The 22103-nt window shown below is 38.1% G+C and overlaps 1 pseudogene; it reads right to left on the bottom strand.

Annotated features, from left to right (window-relative positions):
* Positions 1-645: 645 nt before the first annotated feature.
* LOC138805104 (U6 spliceosomal RNA) lies at positions 646-745 on the bottom strand (annotated as a pseudogene).
* Positions 746-22103: the final 21358 nt, after the last annotated feature.

The raw sequence follows: 22103 nt of genomic DNA on the forward strand, positions 1-22103 counted from the left end.
AATGCCAGTCCATCTTTTGTGTCCCTACACATTTTTTCACAATACAAAGCAACAGCAATATCTTACTATAAAAATTTATGTATTCCATGGTATTCTTCCAAGTGAATTGCATGACTTTGATATCAAAATGTATTCAAGAGTTGTTTGTATACATCTGTAATGTTTTCTGCAGAGTTTGTGATTCTTTAAATCAGAAATAATTTTAACTTATCTGTTGAAATGAATAGTATAGAAACTAAAGATGTTCCGGGTGCTTTTCTGAACAAAGTATATCTATGTTTTTGTAATGTTCATAATCTATTTCATTCTCTCCTAGATATAATACTTTGAATTCTACATTGTTATATAATGTAGAGATTCATTAGTAAATGTGACCTTTCAGATTGCATTCCATATAGAAGAATTTTAAGACTCCTTTTTTTTCTTAGTTTCTTTTATTATTTTATTTCTTTGGGATAAAATGGCAATATTATCTAATTTCAAGTTTTGTAAAGGTTATGCTATGTAAAGGCCTTTCTAAGGTGAAAATTTAATATACTGATGTCAAACTAACCTTTAATTCTATGAATTACATGTATTGTTACACTTATATTTTTGTAATCAACTTTTTAATAACTCTTTTTCATTTCTTGCATCAGAAGAATGAAAAATATGGAATACTTCACAAATTTTCATATCATCCTTGTGCAAATGCTATGTTAATCTCTGTATTGTTGTAATTTGGGTAGACCTGCTGCTGAAGCATGTAATATCCTCTAAATTTAAGTACTTAATGATACAATCTTTATACAGGCATATATCCATTGTTGCCTATTTGTAACAAGGAACCCTTATTGTTCCTGAAAATGCTATTGATCTTATTTCTCTAAATTTCTGTGTACAGTGGGAAAAACTTATATAGTTTGGTCGATTGCTCACATTTACAATTTTTTGTCAGTGACTATTTCGTCATTTTCATTTTAAATTTGATCATACTTTGAAGCCTTTACAGCTAAGTCCAAAGGTGGTGGCTTTTCAAGTACTTATTTATCAACTGAGTTAGCTTTGTGGAGCTAATGGATTCAAAGTAAGCCTTGCTTAAGAGCTACTTCTAACTTTCTGCAGCTTAAAATTTCCCAAATGAGGTCTTGCTGGGACAAATGTCTACGTGAACTGTGAAGACTCAGGGTCTATGTTGAGGGGGCAGAATGATGCAGGCTCCAGCCTCGGGGTTATCTGAGGACTGTGTTTGGAATTAGGAAAGCTCTTGGAACGCCAGGCTACAGAGGGAAAATGTTCCCTCTCCCTATCTCAAAACATGTCACAGACTCCTGGGAGCTGAGGAAGTGGCTCTTCTCCTTGCTTAAGCATAGATTAACAGCTGGTCAAGCATTTTCCTGAGATTGGAGAAGTGGTTTGAGCTTGATCTAAAATAGTTTAGATAATAATATACCTAGACCTTCTCTCATAGGTTAAGTAAAAATGTATCTGTGGAAATTTTTTGTGTGAATGTTTTCTGACCAAATCTTGGCAAATATGATGCTTGCTAGTCTTTAAATACCCACTAACAATAAAGCACAGCATGCAGTGGCAATTGCTGTTTGCACTCTGCATCCCCTGTGTCCTGGTGATTTTGTGACCCTTACCTAGGGACCCCAACGCACTAGACATTGACACTGAACCTTTACCTTTCTTCCATGTAGGAACAGACCAACCAGAATATCTTACGCTGAAAGCATGGATTGTCTTACTGGATCAAAAATAATCTTAGTTACAAGGGATCATAGAGAGATGAACAGTTCAGACAGAATTGTTCAGAATAGAAGGTATTTTATCAAAACATAATAGTTTATTATACGTATCATTTCAAAAGTAGCTAAAGCCAAGAAAGTGAAAAAAATTGTTCATATGCATGATTACCTACTGTCCTGACCTGTCTATCATCCAACCAAGCAGGAACTTACACTACTGACATTCTATCACCAAATATTGCCATAGCTCCTGGAGAAGTCCATATGTTTCTCCTCGATATTAGGCCTTAAATTTGTAATGTTTTAATCACAGTGTTTCCTCTTGCCTCTAGGCTGCATATCTACAAATGGTAGAGCTTTAAGTCTAACTCTACCAAAAACTGAGGTAGAGATAATGGAATAATACTTTAAAACAGAGTTGCCTTTGATTCCCTAAACACAACACAACAATGCAAAACAATTTTTATATTATATGTACTTATATATTTTATATTTATATGTGCTGATTTTAAATTTTATACAGTGAATCTTACTAGAATTGATAATTTGACAAATATATTGACATTTATTCCCATAAATAGATTGGAATATAAATAATTAGGTTCAGAATATATATTAGAATATAAAAAGTATCAATGCAATATCTTCAGTATAAGCTTGTGATACCTTCTAAGTGTTCGTGGTCTTCTGAATAAACATGGTATAATAACAGTATTGTTTTCTGCTAATCTATAAGGGATTTTATTATGATGCTCTGTTTATTGTTTTAACTTGCTGGTCCCAAAGTGTTTTTCTCCATATTTCTAAAGCATTCTTACTGATTATACCCAAATTTTGCTGATATGATGTCTAAAAGCTATTATTCTTCTGCAGGACCCACGGATCCTAGGATAACAGGTCCCAGTTATCTGCATCATCAGATAACAAGGGCATGACTTCTCACATAGGCCCATGCAACATGCCAACAGAAAATAATTAAAGACTCATCTCAATTTCTCATTTCCTATAATATTTCAGGGCCCCAATTGCTTACAAGAATTAGCAGTAATCAATTGTGAAATGCAAGGCAACTTAAAATGAAAGATGAGATCACAAAATCTGAGAGAAAGTACTGTAATTCAAACTTTCAATTTACAGATGACCAGCCCATATGAGTGAACAAAATCACAAATGAACAACGTCATTTTTAATACCTTTCTCCTAATGATGAATGAAAGATTTCAGTGCAGCCAAAAAAATAGTTTCTGGAATGATAGATCATAATTGGTCTACCAAGACTAGGAAAACTTGATTTAGAGGTCAAATATAATTTAGAAAAACATTAATTGAGAATACCCTTAGTGCTTCAAAACACTGGTACTTCAGTAAAACTTGGTTCTGTAGTATAAAAATGTCATTCTCAAACCAATGTAACCTACATTTAATCTCCTGAAAGTATATTCCTTTTCAAATAAACTTTTAAAAATCATATTCACCAAAATAACACTTGACAAGTAGATGATAGTGACATTACAAGGTTTTCAAGTGTAGGGAGCAAGTTACAATAGAGTTGATTTATGTACCCAGCACTAATACCAAACAAGTTCAACCATTCATTAAAGTGCAGAAATACTACCCCCCACCATTTGTGTTGTTCAGTAGGGGCCTTCCAGAAATGTGTTTAATGGATCAGCCTCCCATAATTCAAACCCAAATATTAGCTAATAAAGTAAATTTCATCACATAAGAAGGTACATTTTAAAGTCACTAATAGTTGCCTTATCATGTGTTGCCTTATCATATATTTTCCCTATCTGTCTAACATAGTAAGAAATATGACTTTAAGTCTTGAATATGGGTACTGATGAGAGATTTGACAAACAAAAAATCTGTCTTCTATTTCTATCATATTCCTCTAAGTAGTAAATTTTAGTTTTCTTCTTTTTCCAAAACTTATTGGTAGTAGAATATTTACATAGGATAATGTAAAATAAAATAATCACATACCATTGCACAAAGCCATTTATAAAACCTGGTAGGAATAAATTCTAGGCCATTTTTAAACGTTCCTTTTGACTAAAAATTAATCTTCCAAATGAACGAGAATAAAATCATGTCTAAGTGCTTCACATTTCCAGTCTTGCACATTGTTATTGCAGATGAATGAATTATGGAAATATAAGCTGACATCAGTTGCCTATATATTCTCCATGCTGGCTGAGACTTAGAATTTGCACAGCACATGAAAACAGGTGCAATGACTGGCTTCTTACATCAGGGTGAATTTTTGGCATTGCTGGGCTTTGAACTCAGGGCCTAGGAGCCCAACTGCCCAATCGGTCCACGTGATCACACCAGACGTTGAGCCACTAAGGAGATGGGCTTTTCCCAGGGACTGAGATCGAGCCACAGGGAGGCCAAAATAGTGCTCAATGCATCATTTAAACATGGGATGTATGTTCACATCTGTGTGGGGACTGCATCGTGCATTGAGTGTACTTATTGTGTTTATTTTGTATACTATTCATGGATTATTGTGTATTTTCTCATGTATATGATGACAGGTATAACTGGGCTGACATGGATAACAACTTATTCCCATGACCACAGGGTGGCCCATGCATTCTCCATCCTAGCTGAGACCCAAGACTTGCAGAGGAAAGGAAAACATATGCAACCATTGGCGTCTTACATCAAGATGAATCTTTTGGCAGGGCTGGGATCTGAACTCGGGGCCTAGCAGGCCCAATTGGTGAATGAGTCCATATGAGCACAACAGCCTGTGAGCGACAAAGGAGCTAGGCATTCCCAGTACCTGAATTTGAGCCCCCCTGGGGGGAGAGTGGGGAGCACAATAGTCATCCATTCATAAGTAGAAGGTAGAATGCAAATAAGTATATATTTGTATAGAGTAGGATTGATGGTGACTTGTGATGGAAACCAATCTGTGTGTACCTATATTTCGATATTTTCTGATGCATTCATTTCATGTCTGTGATGATTATTGTCATGCTTCATTAACTCTTCTTTACAAATAATCTATACCCCATGAGTCTTGCGTATCATTTCCTACTGCATCATGCACAAACTACTGATTCAAGGATGAGATCGATCACATGCCATGACTCTTCCTAGGTCCAGAAACAAGTATCTCAGGATCTCCCGCCATTCCCTCCTCCTAGGGGGACTGAATTCAAGCCTCAGTCCTGGAAAAGTTACTCCTTATATACATCTTAACAATAAGATTTATACTTCCGTTCAGATGTTCAGTCCATATTGTGTTTGGTGCGTTTATTCATTTTAATTCTTTTTTATTAATTTATTTACCACTTATTTTATTGACTCTGATGACACTTAAACCATTTATTACATTGTTTACATCCTATGATATAGAATCTAGATTTTAGATGTATGTGATCTCCATCATGCCTGGCAGTGCTAGAATCGGATCTCAGGGCCTAGCAGGCCCAATTCATGAATGGGTGAGTTTGAGCATGGGAGCCTCTAGTCAATGAAGCTGTCAAGTGATTCCCACGGGCTGAGATTGACCCCCAGTTTTGGCCAAAACAGCAATACATGGATAGGCAGACGGTGATATACAAAGAAATATATATTGTTAAAGAGTGCCAGAGCCGTCTATCTATGATTGAATGACACCTACTACGTTCCTACCAACTCTTAGGTATTTATTATACCACCATTGAAGGAATATTATTCTTTTAATGCTTAATAAACTATACACTAAGATCAATCAGCATTCTTGGACTATTGCATCCAATTTTAGACTAGACGGATGCATGAACTACTATTTCAATGGATATTCCCATGCATAGGAATGAGTCTCTTGTGATCTCCTGCCATTGGTGTCAGGACTGGGATTTGAACCCAGTGCCTATGTCCACAGGTTGTCCTATGGCTTCACTGATAGCCCACAAGCCATCAGCAATGGCAGGTCATATCTACTTTGCAGCCATGTCATTCAAACCCAGGATGGTCACTGTGCAAAGAAAAAAATAATAAAACCCCAGACCCCTGAAGGTTGCCACTTTTTCTGCTTTCCAGTTTTTTTTCGAGAAAGTCCCCTGGGCCTAGGATCTTAGGATCAGCTATGGTTCTGGAGGCTGCAACCAAGCCGAGAGAGATCTAAGCTGAGACAGAGTTTCCATGACCTGAGTTCAAGCCCCATGGTTGGCCAAAAGAAAAAAATGAAAAAGAATAAAGAAAACATAATTATTTAACTAAATTAAAAAAATAAAGCTACCTAGTTTGGAATTTCTGCTAGTTTTCTTTCCTAGCCTGGGATTTGAACTCAGGGTCTTGGTAAATCTGTAGCAATGTGAGGGAAGATTTGCTACTACTTGAGTTCAAACCTTGTGCCAACCAAAAGTGAAACCTAAGTCACTGACCTAAGCAGGGGGAGGTAGTTGTGGCAATGGGAGGGAAGGTATAGTAGGGGGAAAACAAAGGAGGAGGTAACAATGCTCAATGTGAAATTTACTCATTACCTTGGTCCTGTAAAATATTTTTACAATAAAAAATGAACAAAGACAAACAATGTAGTTCTCATAGAAGCATTTTGGAGGTAAGGGAAGGATGTCTGAGTGAATAGCTGTACAAAATTCTACACTTTTTAAAATGTTCAGTATGGAACTGAATAAACATAACTGCTTCCATTAAAAAATTATGTCAGTGTCTTGGAACTGGGGCCAGTATTTCTGCCATTGCTAGGATTTGAGCTCAACGTCCAGGTAACTATTTTGCATCATGGGTGAAGGCGAAGCTCACTGTCCATGAGGAAAGAAATTCAGGCTAGAGTACCCAGGGCCTGAATGAAGGCCCTGAAATGGAAAAAATATCTCTATACATGTGTAATATATGATATATATATATACTTACATATGTATGTTAATTTCATATTATGATTCAGGTGGATCAGTGGTAGAGCACTTGCCTTGCATGCCTGAGTCCCTGGGTTCGATTCCTCAGCACCACAAAAGCAAAAAGAAAAAATCCGGAAGTAGAGCTGTGGTTCAAGTGGTAGAGTGCTAGCCTTGAGCTGAAGATCTGAGGAACAGCACCCAGGCCCAGAGTTCAAGCCACACAACCGGACCCCCACAGAAAAAGAATGATTTTGAATTTTATTTTCCTTTGATTCATTTATTTATTGATTACTGTATTTAGTATTTTTATACACATAATATTTATTACATTTTGCACAACTATTATAAATTTATACCCAATAATTGAGGACATTGACTCATTTTCATTAATATTTTATTAAGTGTTGAAACATAATACATAAGTAAATGGAAGCATTTGTCACAGTCTTTACATGATTAGAGTCTCTCACAAGTATGAGCTTTGTCTTATTTATCTTTGGAAACTTTCTATCGGGTTTTCTTTAGATGATTTATACTCAGAAGCCTTTTCTTGAGGATAGGCAAGTGAGGTATAAAATTGTGAGGGTGGGGCTAGAAATGTGGCTTAGTGGGAAAGTGCTTGCTCAGCATGCATGAATGCCAGGGTTTGAATCCTCAGTGCCACATACTCAGAAAAAGCCAGAAGCTATGGAGTAGCTCAAGTGGCTAGCCTTGAGAAAAAGAAGCTCAGAGAGAGTACCCAGGCCCCAAAATCAAGCCCAGGACTGTCTAAAACCATAGGCCAGATGCCAGTGGCTCATAAGTGGAACCGTAGCTTCTCGGGAGTCTGAGAGCTGAAGACCACAGTCCAAAGGAAAGCCTGTTAGATTCTTATCTCCAGTGAACCACCAAAAGAACCCATCTGGCATTTTGGATTAAGTGCTACAGTGTTCACCTTGAGCTGAAGGGCTCAGGGTCAGTGCCCAGGCTAGAGTTCGAGACACACAACTGGAAAAAGAGTGAGGGTTAATTAAAATACTTTTCCTATTTGCTAATTACAAGAACATTCTTTGGAACATGAACACTGATGCCCACCAGAAATGGACTCAGAGCTCAAGGTTCAAGTGTAGCACATACATATGCCTATCCTCTCAGACTATAGCATTGTAATATTGTTTCCTACAGGGTTCTTAAAGGTCCAAGGTTAAAAGGCTTAATATGCTACACAAGCCCTTTGTGATAAGCAGTTGACTTGTATTGTCAATGTCATTACAGTTCTGAACCTAGCAGAGCACAAGTAGGTCATACCCATCACCCTAGCTCAGGAGGCTGAGGTCTCAGGATCACAGGGTGAAGCCAGCCAGGGCAGGAAATCTATGACAAAATGACTTCCACTTCTGAAAGGTCAGATATTCAAGAGCTTCGTGTGTCTCCCTTGGTGATGAGAAATTACTTGCACATTAAATGTTCTTATAGTACTTGAGCTATAGAAGAAGGAAAGAACCATTATTGACCTATCCTGGATTCAGATGAAGTTCTCAGGATCCAAGCCCTAGCTGTGTTAGCAGGAAGAACTCCAGTGTAACTCTGTAATAGAAGGACAGAAAACAGTTTAAAAAACCAGTCTAGGTGCAGAGACCAGGCCTACAGGATTAGGAGGCAGAACGTACACACTCAACAGGGAAGTGAACTGCAAAACCACTTCATTTATTCCAGGCACAACCAGCATTGGGGAAAACCTGTAAAATTTGTTAAAGTTACACCAGGGTCAGGCTTTACTCGGCCTCTTCAAACAATGACTAATGAACCTTCCTCCCTCATGTGAAGGGAGCCTCAGGCTACCTTTAGGTTACCAATAGAGAGCCAGTTTAGTGGGGGAGAGGGGAGGAGCAGAGTAGAGAAACCCTGCTCTCTGGTCTTAGGGAGTGGGTTTTTGATTCTCCATCTATCAGATTTGAAGACCCATCTACCTCTGCCAGTCCATTCTCCTTCCTTAATTCTCCACATAATTAATGCAAATCCCCAGACTAACTAGAGGCAGGACTGTTTCTATTTTGTCTCCAAGCACATGATTTAGAACCTAGTTCTGCCCTCTTGACTATGGGCCCTTGGTTGCCTGAGAAGTGGGAAAGAGACAGTCTTCCTGCTCTGTGGTTATGTGAAGGCACACTGCAAAAGGCCTCCTGACTGGGAAGTGTTCCCTTCTTTCCTCTTGACGTCCAAAGATTAAACTATCATATTTCTTTCTTTCTTTCTTTCTTTCTTTCTTTCTTTCTTTCTTTCTTTCTTTCTTTCTTTCTTTCTTTCTTTCTTTCTTTCTTTCTTTCTTTCTTTCTTTCTTTCTTTCTTTCTTTCTTTCTTTCTTTCTTCCTATCTACCTACCTACCTAGGTATCTCTTTGCCAGGTCTTGGGTTGAACTTAAGGCCTGGGCACTGTCTGTAGCACTCTACTACTTGAACCACAACACCAATTCTGGCCTTTTCTGTGTATGTGCTCCTGAGGAATCGTACCCAGGGCTTCTTGCATGCTAGGAAAGCACTCTCTCACTAATCCACATTCCCAGCCCCCTCATAAGTATGCTACCATTTTACTTCCTCAAGTTTAATTTTCTGAAGACTGGTTACTTCTAAGAAACCCTATCTTGTGTACCCCTGCCTGATTTGTGACTGTTCCTGCATTGTCCTCATAATAAAATGTAAATAAATACTGCTGAGATCTTCAGTGTGCATCATATAAGGACACAGGCCTGGAACCCTGGAAGAGAAAGACATGAAGAGGATGATGCAGTAGGCGCAAGGATCATATCTGAAAAATAAATAAATAAATAAATAAAAGCATCATTGCATACAGTGTGTTTGAACTCATGGAGGTAATATACACACATAAGTAAGTAGGGCACTGATTCATAAACTTGGCCTTCTCTTTTTGAAAACGTTTTTGAGGCTATCCCATGGCTTAAACTCAGGGCCTGATGCGTTCCTCAGCTGTTTTTCCCAAGGCTGAGGCTTTACCACCGCCACAGCTCCACGTCCAGCCATCTGGTCGTTAATCAGACATAAGTGCCTCCCAGGCTTTCCAGCCTGGTCTAGCCTGTTTCATCTGCTTGACTTTCTCTCTCAAAGCCCCATTTCTACCTTCTGGTCCACTGCTTCACTTCTGGTTTTCTGGTGGTTTATTGGACATAAGAGTCTCACAGACTTCCTGCTCAGGCTGACTTTGAAGGGTGATCTCTCAAAAAGGTTTCAAGCGGCTTTCCTCAGGGATTCACCAAGGAACACCTCCACACAAACCTGGAGTCTAAATCTCGAGAGACACTAGAAAAGTGATGCATGAAGATGCTTCTAGTATATTCTAGATACTTAAGGTTGGAGAGACACAACACTCCTAATTATTAGATCATTTTATAGGCAAAAGAAGCAACGCAGACAATATAAGGATCGCTCTAGCTTTTGGTCCTCCCATCTTGAGACAGTAAGTTGCTGTAGCTCAATGCTAACTGACAGAGCTGGTATGTCCTGTGGACATTTGCACAGAAATTCTATGACATTCATTTCTCACTTTTGGTTTCAAACCTATGAACAGATGGTAAGATGAGGAAGCAAAATCCTTCTTAGAGAAAGCAAGTATAAAGGACATTGGGTAGTTAACTTATAAATTCATAAGACTGGTATGACCCTGTTAAGAAGTCAGGTTTCCAGATTAAAAAATGAAGAAGAAAAGAAAGAAGGTGCCAGTGGCTTCTCATTGTAATCGGAGCTCCTCAGGAATCTGAGATGTAGAGAATCAGAGTTTGAATCCAGCCAGCATAGGAAAGTCTATGACAATGTTATTTCTAAGAGATCACAGAAAAACCCAGAAGTGGGGTTTTGACTCAAGGTTAATGCACTACCCTTTAGCAAAAGGATCTCAGGAACAATGCCTAGGCTCATAGTTCAACACCAGGACCTGCCCCCTCAAAAATAACCTGTACCTCCATATCTTTGTATATGTATGTATGCATTCCTATAGGTGAAGCTCCAGAGTAGTTACCATGAATGGCACCAAGCTAGTAAATTTGTATCCAATAAAATGATTTCATAACAGAGACTGATTTCATGAAAGTGCATGTTCTGCGGCTGCCCTCACTGTTTCCAGTATAGCCTGAGGGTTTCTCTGCATCCCAGGCCTGCTGGAAGAAGTCTCTCTCATTGTCTGGACAGGCAGACAAAAGGCCTCACTTCTGTACAGCTACGTAACAAACAACTCCATCTGTGTCAGATTGTGAGAATGAGTGTGAGTGGGCTCCGAAGGTCAGGATAAAGGTCTAATTTTAGCCCAATCTATTTCTTTCCCCAGTGCTCTGGTTTGACAGGAAGCCATTTGTGCCACCTCCCGTGGCAGGCCAAGTCCTGTGCACTTATCCTGCCATTGTGAGACTATATTCCGGTGTTCAGATACAGTGCTCAATATAATTCAGCAGTCCTTCTGGCAGACAACTGGGGCACTGAAACTCATGAAATGTTTCATTGAGGATGATGATGGGCATATGATGTCTCTCCTAGGTTTCTGGAACCTTGGGAAATCCAAGCACATATCTGATATCACAAAGCTTCCTGTCATCTAGGGCTGTTAAGCTCTTCAGGTTTTGAAACATTTGACCTCTCCAAGTTGGGCCCTGGCTGGCTAGGTTGGGGGTAGAAAGCAGTGCTGGGGTGCTGACCATGAGCTCAGTGTAGAAGCCCGGTGCTTTACCATTTTGTCTAACAGCATCACTTCTAGTCTGTGAGTGTGTGTGTGTGTGTGTGTGTGTGTGTGTGTGTGTGTGTGTGTGTGTGTGTGTGTGTGTGAGCCCGCGTGTGCACAGGAGGTTGAACTCAGGTCCTGATCACTGTACCTATTTTCTCTTGTACAAGGATACCCCTCTCCCACTTGAGCAACAGAGACACTTCAGGCTTCTTTTTAGTGATATGTTCCTGAGAAATCAAACCCAGGGTTTCATATATGCAAAGCAATCTACACTCTACACATTCCCAGCCCTCTACTTCAGGTTTGTTAGTTTGTTTCTGTCTTTTCTTTATTGTTGTAGGAGTTGAAATCTGGGCCTGGGTACTGTCCTTGAACTCTTCTCCTCAACTCTTGTGCTCTACCACTTGAGCCAAACACCACTTCAGCTTTTTTGGGGGTCCATCGGTGCTAAGTGTCTCAAGGACTTTCCTGCCCAGGCTAGCTTTGAACTATGATCCTCAGATCTCATCCTCCTGTGTAGCTAGCATGACAGACATGAGCAACAAGCACCCAGATTCCACTTCAGGTTTCTTAGTGGTGAATTGGAAATAATAGGCTCATGGAGATGATTGGAGATAATAGGCTTTTGTGTCTGGGATAGTTTGGAACCCAGATCTCAGCTTTCTGAGACGGCAGGATGACAGACTTTAGCTATAGACCCCTAGGCTGTGGCCTCTGCTATAAGGGGATCCATATCTCCACATGGTAGAGCGTTAGTCATAAGCCCAAGAGGTAAGGGCCAGCACCGAGACCATGAGTTCAAGGTTCATGACTGAGAAAAAACAAAACAAAACAATTGTCTGCAGGAGATAACTTACTAGTCTTCAGTAATACATCTTTGTCCCTGCCATGGGGACATAAATGAGCCTCAGTATTCTGGTCTGCATAATCATCTCAGTTGTGGAGATCTTATAAGGACCCGAAGAAAGAATGCACCCTGTGAAGGACACAGCACATTGCACTCTTTGCATGACTCAGCACACAGCATCCTTTGAAAGACTCAGCACACAGCACCCAATGCAGGATGCAGCAAACTGCACCCTGTGAAGGACTCAGCACCTAGCTCTATTCCACAAGCTTTCATTAGAATTAGGGTGATTTTATCACCCTAATTTGAGGAACAGTTCACAAACCACAAAAGTTCACATCTAATGGTTTAGTGTGGTGTTGTTTTTTTTTTTTTTTTTGCGGGGGGGAGGTTAGCCATGGGGCTTGAACTCAAAACATGAGGATACTATTCTAGTAACATTTGATCAAGACTAGAGCTCTACCACTTCAAGCCATATATCAAAGATTCTAGCAGACTTCCTGCCAAGTTTTAAAGGCCCTGAGCAAACAGGATATGGGGATAAGCCAGGGTAACCAGGATGATGGGGATAACCCATGGATCTGGGTTACAGCAGTTTACATCTGGCTAAGTCAGGTTAGGTGGAAGCTGTCAGTCCCAGACTCCTAGATTACCCTGTGATGAGGTATTTGAAGTCCTGTCCTTCTTGCCCTTCTATAGTTGCAGTTAAAACATTCTACTTTTTTTTGGCGGCAGTCCTGGGGCTTGAGTATGCGCTTTAACCCTGTTCCTAAGCGTTTGTGCTCAAGGCTAGCACACAATTGAATGAAAGACAGCAGAACTTCTGGGTTTTCTGTTTATGTGCACTGAGGAATCTAACCCAGTGTTTCATGCTTCCTCGGTGAATATTCAACCACTGAGCCCCAGGAGTGAATGAGATATAAATAGATAGAGATTGTTGTATAAAAATATTATATACACAAAAAGAGATGTCTGCATATTATTAAATTATAGATAGTATTACCACCAATTATTAGGTATTAAATTATGTCTCCATTTAATGACGTGTCCCAGTTAACAATTAATAAAGCATTAATTAAAATTACTCAATATCCTGTTATTGTTTATCACATATGTACGTACATTCCTACTATAATTATGTATTTTATAGAATGAGACATATTCCTATATATTATTAAATTATGCATTGTGTGTTACTACCAATTATTAGGTATTTGTGTTTCCATGAAATTTTTATTCTGTTAATGCTTAATAAAATATTAAACTTAATCCACGTCCTATAATTTTTGTGTCTAATTTTATCCTAGAATGATTCCCTACTAATTCAATCTGTTTTTCATTTATTGTAATGACAATTCTTCCACCTACGACATTTTTTACATTTATTACATCCTATTACATAGCATATAGATTTGCATCTGAATTATACATCCCACCTGTCACCGCCACTTTCAAAGAAAAAGAAAACATGTTTCACTCTCGGCTTCTCACATCTGAACTCACAGTCTACAAAGCCCAATTCATTAATGGGTAAGTGTCAGCATGCCAGCCTGGAGCATATTAAGCTGATTAGCATTTCCAGCACCTGAGATTGAGCCCTATGAGTTGACAAAATAAGAACACATTGATATGCAGATTGTAGTACACAAATAAATATAGATCATTATACAGTGCCGGAGATGTCTACACATTATTCAGCTATATGGGCTACATTCCTGCCAATTCTTGGGTGTTTATTATGCCTTCATGTAATTAATATTATTGTTTTCAGCCTTAATGAATTGTTAATTAAATCAACCACTGTCCTGAAACTATAGCATACATGTAATTAATAGTATTCTTTGAATGTGTCAAAAAGCATTCATTAAAATCAATTGGCCTCCTAAAATCACTCTAATTGTATAGAAGTATTCAGAAATAACTAATTCAACCTTGCTATTCATAATCTTCCATCGGTATTCCTATGACTAGGAATGAGACTCTTAGATCTCTTAGGGGTCAGGACCAGGCATCAAACACAGGGCCTATGTTGGTGTGTTGGCCTATGGCTTCCCTGGTAGCCTGCCAGCTTTCAGCAATGCCAGGTTACCAACATTTTTCAACCGTGTCATTCAGACCCAGTATGGTCACCTAGCAAAGAAAAAAATGTAAAATTGGCAGCCATCTGCAAATTGCCAGGGTTTTTTCTGTTTTGCATTAATTTTTTTTTCCTGTCAGCCATTGGGACCCAGGAACCCAGATTCGGCTATGGGTCCAGTGGCTGCACCCCAGCCTAGAGTGATCAAACCTGAGGCAGAACTGCCACTACCTGAGTTCAAGCTCAGTGCTTGACAAAATAAAAATACATACAGGAGTTCCAGGAAGATGGCAGAGGAGAAGCTGGAAGCTAAACAAGCTCTCGCATAGAAAGCAGTTTTAGTGCTCCAGTGAACAGTCCTAAGCCAGAGAATCACACCAAGTGTGCCATCACAGTACACAGAGTTAGGCCAGAGAGAGAAAATCCAGGCAAGGAAACAGATCTGTGCACTTGTCAGCAGCCACCACTGTGACAGCGGTGGCTGCGGTGGCAGCTGTAGCCGCCATACCTACAACACAAAGAGTCCAGGACAATGACTCCAGATGCAGCAGGCGAGTTGATTCTACTCAACCCAGGAAGAACTGACAAAGAACAGACATCTTCATCCTGCAGATTGCATACCAGAGACGACCCAAGAACCAAGACTCTGGCATGAGAAGAAGCCTGACATCCTCACTCCTTCTCAGGGAGCAGAGGAGGTAAGAACATCCCTCCCCTCCCCACTACCAGAGATCTCCATCTTTGATACTGACAAAGACCTGGCTGAGCAGCTAGCTTCAACTCAGGCCTTGAAAGAAAACAAGGGTCATTTACCAGGTCACAGGAACCTATTCTGACATTCCAGGCTCAGCTACACCCAGCGGAAAGTGACCCAGTACAGCGGAGAAAGCTCCACCAGCCCCAAGAGTGGCTTTCTTCACTGGGTAAACAGAGCCAGAGGCTTCCCCTCCCTATAGTAGCCTTGACAATCAATTGACATTCAGTAAACATAAACCCTGAGAATGGCTCCAGGTTGGGCTCTGTCAGTGTATCAAAAGCTAGCCCCCTAAGGAAAAGCTACTGTTTGCTAAAAGGCTTCCACCCTACCAGAAACTAGCCTAATCATAGCATCTCCAAACTAGAAGAAACAGCCATCTCCCTCTTTTGTGAAACTCAAACCAGATCTTCTCATTGAACTAGCCTGGGAGGATGATCACAAAATTCTGGGTAAAGCAGAGCATTTTTCTGCATGCTCAAACAAATTGATTTAAGAGACCAACCAAGCCGCAGGAAAATCAAACACCACAAGCAAACCAGAGACGCCAACAAGAGACAGTTACAGACACAAGGGAGATATAGGATCTACCCATCCCCACCAAAAAATATCAAAGAATTATTTTTTGTACATTTTATAATTTCTTTAAACTTTTTAAACTTTTAATTTTTATCTTTAAAAAATATATTTATTAACAATTTTTTTCTTGCTCTTATACTTTTTATTTTAAGGGTATGTGTGTGTGTGTGTGTGTGCTTTTTCTTTTTTTTTTTTATTCATTTTTTTGTTTAGCTCTACATACTTTTGATCCTTTTCTTTCTTTCTTTCTACTTTCTCTTTCTTTCTTGCTTTCTTCCTTCCTTTCTTTCTTTGTTTCTCTTTCTTTTCACTTTTCCTCTCTTTCGTTCGTCTTTGTGTGACTTAATTGCTGTTCTGTTCATCCTCAGATATACCTGTAGTCGATTATTAAACATTATCCCCCATTTTGTACACACTTAATCCAGAAATTTATTACTCAGTTCAAAACCTCTTAGACTTAAATTCCTTAATAGCAGTATTACTTCTATGTACCTATATGACATTTTAAGCATTTTTATTTTTAAGTTTTTCACATCTCATTCTATCCCTCCCCTTCTCTTATCCTATCCTCGTTTTTCTCTGAATATTACTTTGTTAATTTGCATAATTTATTTGTTTCACTTTTAGTTTTTAATTTTTGTTCCTATTTTTTCTTGCCCTTTTTTATTTCTTTCTTTTTTTCTCTCTCTCTACTATCATTCTATCCAACCTATCCAACCTATTTCCCGCTTAGATATTAGTATTTAGTCAAGTTAACTCTCCCTCTACATTTCCACATTCCTTTATTCCTATTTTTACCCACATATCTCCCTTAACCTAATAATGTCTGCTTTGCCAAATTCTTCTTTGCAGTTCGCAGCACACTAATACATAGTTGTTTGATGTTGAATAGCTATATCTGTTGAACTAGATTGTATCTGCAGACTTTTTACTTTGCAACTACACACTTTGGTTGATGCTTGCCTTAAGATAGTGTTCTAGCATAAAACTGGTGTTTCATTCATCCCAAATGGGCAGAACAAACCTGAAAAACACAAGAAAAATGGTAAATCCGGGTATCTCAACTCCCACTCATGGTAATCAGGGGACAGAACAGAAAATGAATAATCCAGAGGAGAGCTCCCAAAAAGCTCTGCAAACGCTACTAGTAAACATGGTAAATGAAAAGATTGAAAACCTGCAAAGACTTCGTGTGAGCGTGATAGGGAGAGAGAGAAGACAAACAAAAGGTCAATACAGGAATATCATGAGCCTGAGGAAGCTACTCAAAGATTGATACAGGAATTGTATGAGCAGCTTGAGAACACTCAAAGAGAAATAAAAGAATGGTGTGAGCAGGCTGAGATCAGTCAAAGAGATAGACAGGAATTGCGGGAGTTGGCGTAGAAGAGACAAAGAGAAAGTCAGGAATGGTGTAAGGAGGCTGAGAACACTCAAAGAGAACTACAGGAATTGAGTGAACATAAGGAAGGTAATCAAAGAGTGATACATGAATTGAGAGAGCAGCATGAGAATACACAAAGATCACTAAAGGCATCCATGGAATCTATAAACAGAGAGCTGAAAGAAGTCAGGAAGTCCACAAAGGGAACGCGGACTGGAACCCAACAGAAGGAATGGGAGTCCAAGGAAATCATAACCAATCAAATAAGTGACTTGAGAATAAACACTGAACATTAAATTAAGGAAGTAAAGAAGTTCATACAAGATCTAAAACAAAGCTCCAACAAAGAATTGGAAGCCATCAAAGCCAACCAACTAGAAGGAAAAGAAATAAATAACAAAGTAGAAAGTCTTGATAGTAGATCGAAACTCGGGAATTGAAGACAGCCTAGATATTATAGAGAACGAACATACAACCATTCAAGAAAAATCCAGGAAATACGATTGATCTATTCAACACATGGAAGACACCATCAGAAAGCCTAATCTGAGGATAATGGGTGTAGAGGAGCACCTAGAAATAGAAGTTAATTGTCTAGGAAAATTGTTTAACAGGATCCTAGCAGAGAATTCCCAAACATGCAAAAAGATAGGCCTACTAAGATACAAGAAGCTTTTAGAAATACAAAGAGACATGGCCAAAACAGGACATCCCACTCTCACAGTACAATCCTCGCAGGATCAATTCAGACCAAGGAAAAGATCCTTAAAGCTGTCAAGGAGAAAATATCAATCACCTATAAAGGGAAACCAATTAGAATCACCTCAGATTTCTCAGCAGAGATAATTCAAGCAGGAAGACCTTGGAATGATGTATGCCATGCCCTAATGACAAACAAGTATCAACCAAGAATACTATACCCAGCTAAACTCTCATTCATAACCCAAGGTCAAAGAAAGTCCATCCATAGCAATGAAAAATTTAAACAGTTTATCTCCACCAAACCAGCTCTACAAAATATTCTTAAAGATGTCCTACACGTAGAAAACCAACAAGACCACAATAAAAGCCAAGAAACTAAATCCAAACAGAATCCAAGAAGCATAGGAAGAACTCAGTTGCCTAAGCCCCCAAGAAGGTGGATAAAATGGCAGGAACTCCCTAATACCTCTCAGTCCTATCTCTCAATATTGATGAACTTAAATCTCCAATTAAGCTACATAGACTGTCTAGTTCAAATAAAAAGCAAGATCCTTCCATCTGCTGCCTTCAGGATTCACGTCTTGCTCATAAAAACAAAAACATTTTCAATATGAAAGTCTGGAACAAAATCTACCAAGCAAACAGCCCCCATTATCAAGTGGGAGTTGCAATACTAATATCAGATAAAATACACTTCAAATTAAAACTAGTGAGAACAGATAAAGAAGGTCACTACACGCTAAATAAGGCATATCTCCTTCCGGAGGATATTCCAATTCTAAATATCTTTTCGCCAAACAACGGAGCACCCAAATTTATCCAAGAAACACTACTTTCCGTCAAATCCCAAATAGATCCAAGGACATTAATTGTTGGGGACGTTAGCACACCACTTTCCCCACTAGATAGATCAACTCGGCAAAAACTCGAAAGAGAAACTGTGGACCTAAACACTGCATAGGTAAATTAGATTTAACAGACACCTACCGAATATTTCAACCAGCAGCATCAGAATACATGGTTTTCACAGCAGCACATGGAACATTTTCCAAAATAGACCACATTTTAGTCCACAAAGCAAACTTGTCCAAATTCAGATACATTGAATTTAAACCTTGCTTTCTCTCAGAACACAAGGGAATAAAATTAGAACTCAACACTAAAAACCACCAAAGAGGGTCCTGTAACAATGCAAGGACCCGGAACAACACACTGCTGAATCATGATTGGTTCATGGAAGAGATTAGAAAGGAAATTCAAGTGTTCGTGTTATTCAACAAAAATGAGCATACAAACTACCAGCTCCTTTGTGAAACAGCAATGGCAGTACTCAGAGGCAAATTTATAGCTCTCAGTTCTTACATCAACAAATTGGAGAGATCTGAAACCAAAAATTTAATGAGACATCTGGGCCTCCTTGCAAAAGAGCAGTAAAATAAACCCCAATGCAGTAGACGAAAACAAATAATTAAAATTAAATCAGAATTAAATGAATTAGAATAAAAAAACACAGAAAGACTCAACACAACAAAGAGTTGATTCTTTGAAAAAATCAAAGTGATTGACAGACGCTTAGCAAATCTTATCAGAAAAAGAAGAGAACTCACCCATAATATGTATTATAATTTACGTCAGGTGGAAAGAAAGGAAGTGGAAAACAATACTACATCCAATAAAGCTGACATTGCTATTACATCACTAAGGAAGTAGTGTTAAGACCTGCAGGACTCATAGGGTTGTTGCATGTGACATTACTATGTAAAACACTATTAACTATCATCTCAGACATCCATAACATTCTGCTTTCATTTTCAAGATCAAGAGCCAAATATCTATGACTTTTTATTAATTGGGTGTGTTTCTTAGGAAGGAAGAAGGAGGATTTGGTAGTTTATGATGGAAAAAAATATATGTATTATCTCCTTGTCCAAATTTTTTGCAGTTTTATTTATTTATTTTTCTTCTTTATATTATTTTTTATTGTGAAAATACTGTACAGAGGGGTTACAATTACATGGGCAAAATAATGAGTACATTTCTTAGCAAGCATTGTAGCCTCCTCTTTTGATTCCCCTTCCCATCCCTTCCCATCCTCCCCCATCCTTCCACCCAATCCTCCCCGCTACCCTCCCCCACCAAAGTTGTAAAGTTCATTTTTCGACATAACGTCTTCTACATCTCATTGTTGCAATGGGTCCACCTGTATCTCTATTTAAACAAAGTTTTGCAGTTTGAAAAAGTGCTTCTGATGAACTCACACTTACATCTAATTGACTTGCTGTCTGCACAATATGCATAAAAATGAAGGTATTTATTCTGTTGGATAGTCACATATATTAACAAAATCCATTTCTGGAAAATAAAAGATACTAGGTAAGAAATTATAAAGTATTGTCTTGAAAATGGTTTATTTTCTTGGAGAACAAAAGGTAGTATTGAAATGATTAGTCCAGCTTTCTTCGAGATTTTATGCTGTCTCAGTATCAAAATGTTCTCTAATTCCTGTAACATCCAAGCATAAAAGACATGATTTGAAGATCTCAGTAGTTTTAGAAACAAAGGTACATAATACCTTCCTTCCTGCAGAGACCTGTGAGCACAAGTATGATTGATTGTATTATAGTTCTCTTTTTTTCTCTTTATATCAAGTGTTGCATATCTTGGTATATTACTCTATGTGTTGCATCAGCTTCTTTAAGTGAGATTTACCTCTACCTGCAATGTCAAAATGGGTTATGTGAGTTATTTCAGCTTACAAAAGTGAACCAGAATTGGAGAAAGATTATTTCTAGGGGAAGATTTCTATCTCATTGTCTGTGTCTAAAAGCTAACTTGTTTTCCCTTAGCCATGTAAAAATAGCATATTTCAGAGGGAGTCTTCCTTCAATTTATATACAGGAAGAATATAGCATGTGAAATTGAAGCAAAACTCAAATACAGCCTCATACATATAACACAGGCAGAATTAAGCTAATATTAGAATGTGATATTAAGATGTTAGTTTCTTACCATCCTTGTATACCATTATGATAGTTGACTATAGCACACCAGAATTAAACAAATCCTAACCAAGAACTTAACAAATAGATAACATTTTCTGTAGGAAATTATTACAATATTTTATAAATAAGCATTCTCCATGTGATCACTTGTAGGGTTATCTTTTTCTATAGATGGGTTTAATCACTCTAGAGCGTTGTATCTAATATCCGTTATCATTATCCAGACCTTGTGATTGTGATGAGGAAGAATAAAATATCTTGATTTCTTCTTCTCTTTCCCTCTTCTCCTATTTCTAGTGTGAATTCTCATCCTTTCTCCAAATTCTATTAATAATGGAAGAATGACACATTGTGGATATCAAGCAAAAGGCTTCAAATCAAGAATTTCATTCTTTCAGAAACAGATGAAGTAAATCAGAGTGGCACAAGGAAGAATAAAATCAGGATTCTTTCCCCTCTCTGGCTTTCACCTTAGAGTCTGAACATGACTCTCAATATCTAATAAACCATTTCCCTCGACTAATTTTTTAAATATATTTTTAAATAAATGATAATTTAAAAATAAATAGTAATTTGGTGTTTGTTTTGGGGAGGCATGAAATAAGACTGCATTAACAATGTGTGAGTTGAGAGACTAAATTATATCAGAATCTTATATAATGAAAAATAGACGATTTTGAGATAAATAGCTTGTAGATACATTTTTAATGTGATATACCCACAAGGTCATCAATTTTCTTCCTTTCCTCTCCATGCTGATTCAACTTCAATAAGCAGTTCATGTAATTCAAATGGCTGCCTTTCTTTCAAAAATAGATTAGACCCAAAAAAGTTAGAAAAAGAGAACCAGTATTGGGTGATGCATTCTTTAAAAATAGCAGTCAAATAAATATTAACCATAATTCCAAAATAATAACAATCAAATGCTCTTGAAAAGAGAAGATTGTATGCAGAATATATAAAATGTGATAGTGCCCGAACTGCTTCAGGCATTCTTGATTTCTAGTACATGACAATGTTTTAATCAGGATTAATTGCTTTCAGGGACTAAATTTTTTCTAGTTATATTTCATTGAAGAAATATCTTGTTCAGGTTAATGAAAGGATAACAGGTTATAATAGAAAGAATGCTACACACTCATTGTACATAGCAAAATACCTTCACAAAATATCAGTCTTTCCCACATACCTAATCCTTCAAATGTAGATTTGCATTATATATATGTTTGTAAAATAATAACCTCTCATTACCCAAGGAGAACAAATTTGAATAATTATCATATGGGGGAAGTATACTCAAAGGTAGTTAAAAGTCCCAGGTGTAGTTCAAAAGGGACATGATTAGGTAAGAACCATCAGAAAGATATAAAGATGCTACATTAGAAGATAAAGGAAAAAATAACAACCCAGATTCTGAATTTCTGGGAAGCAGTACAGGAGATAAATATCTTTTCCACGAGAATC

Source organism: Dipodomys merriami, unplaced genomic scaffold, assembly GCF_024711535.1.
Source record: "Dipodomys merriami isolate MVZ:Mamm:240054 unplaced genomic scaffold, mDipMer1.0.p SCAF_385, whole genome shotgun sequence".
NCBI lineage: Eukaryota > Metazoa > Chordata > Mammalia > Rodentia > Heteromyidae > Dipodomys > Dipodomys merriami.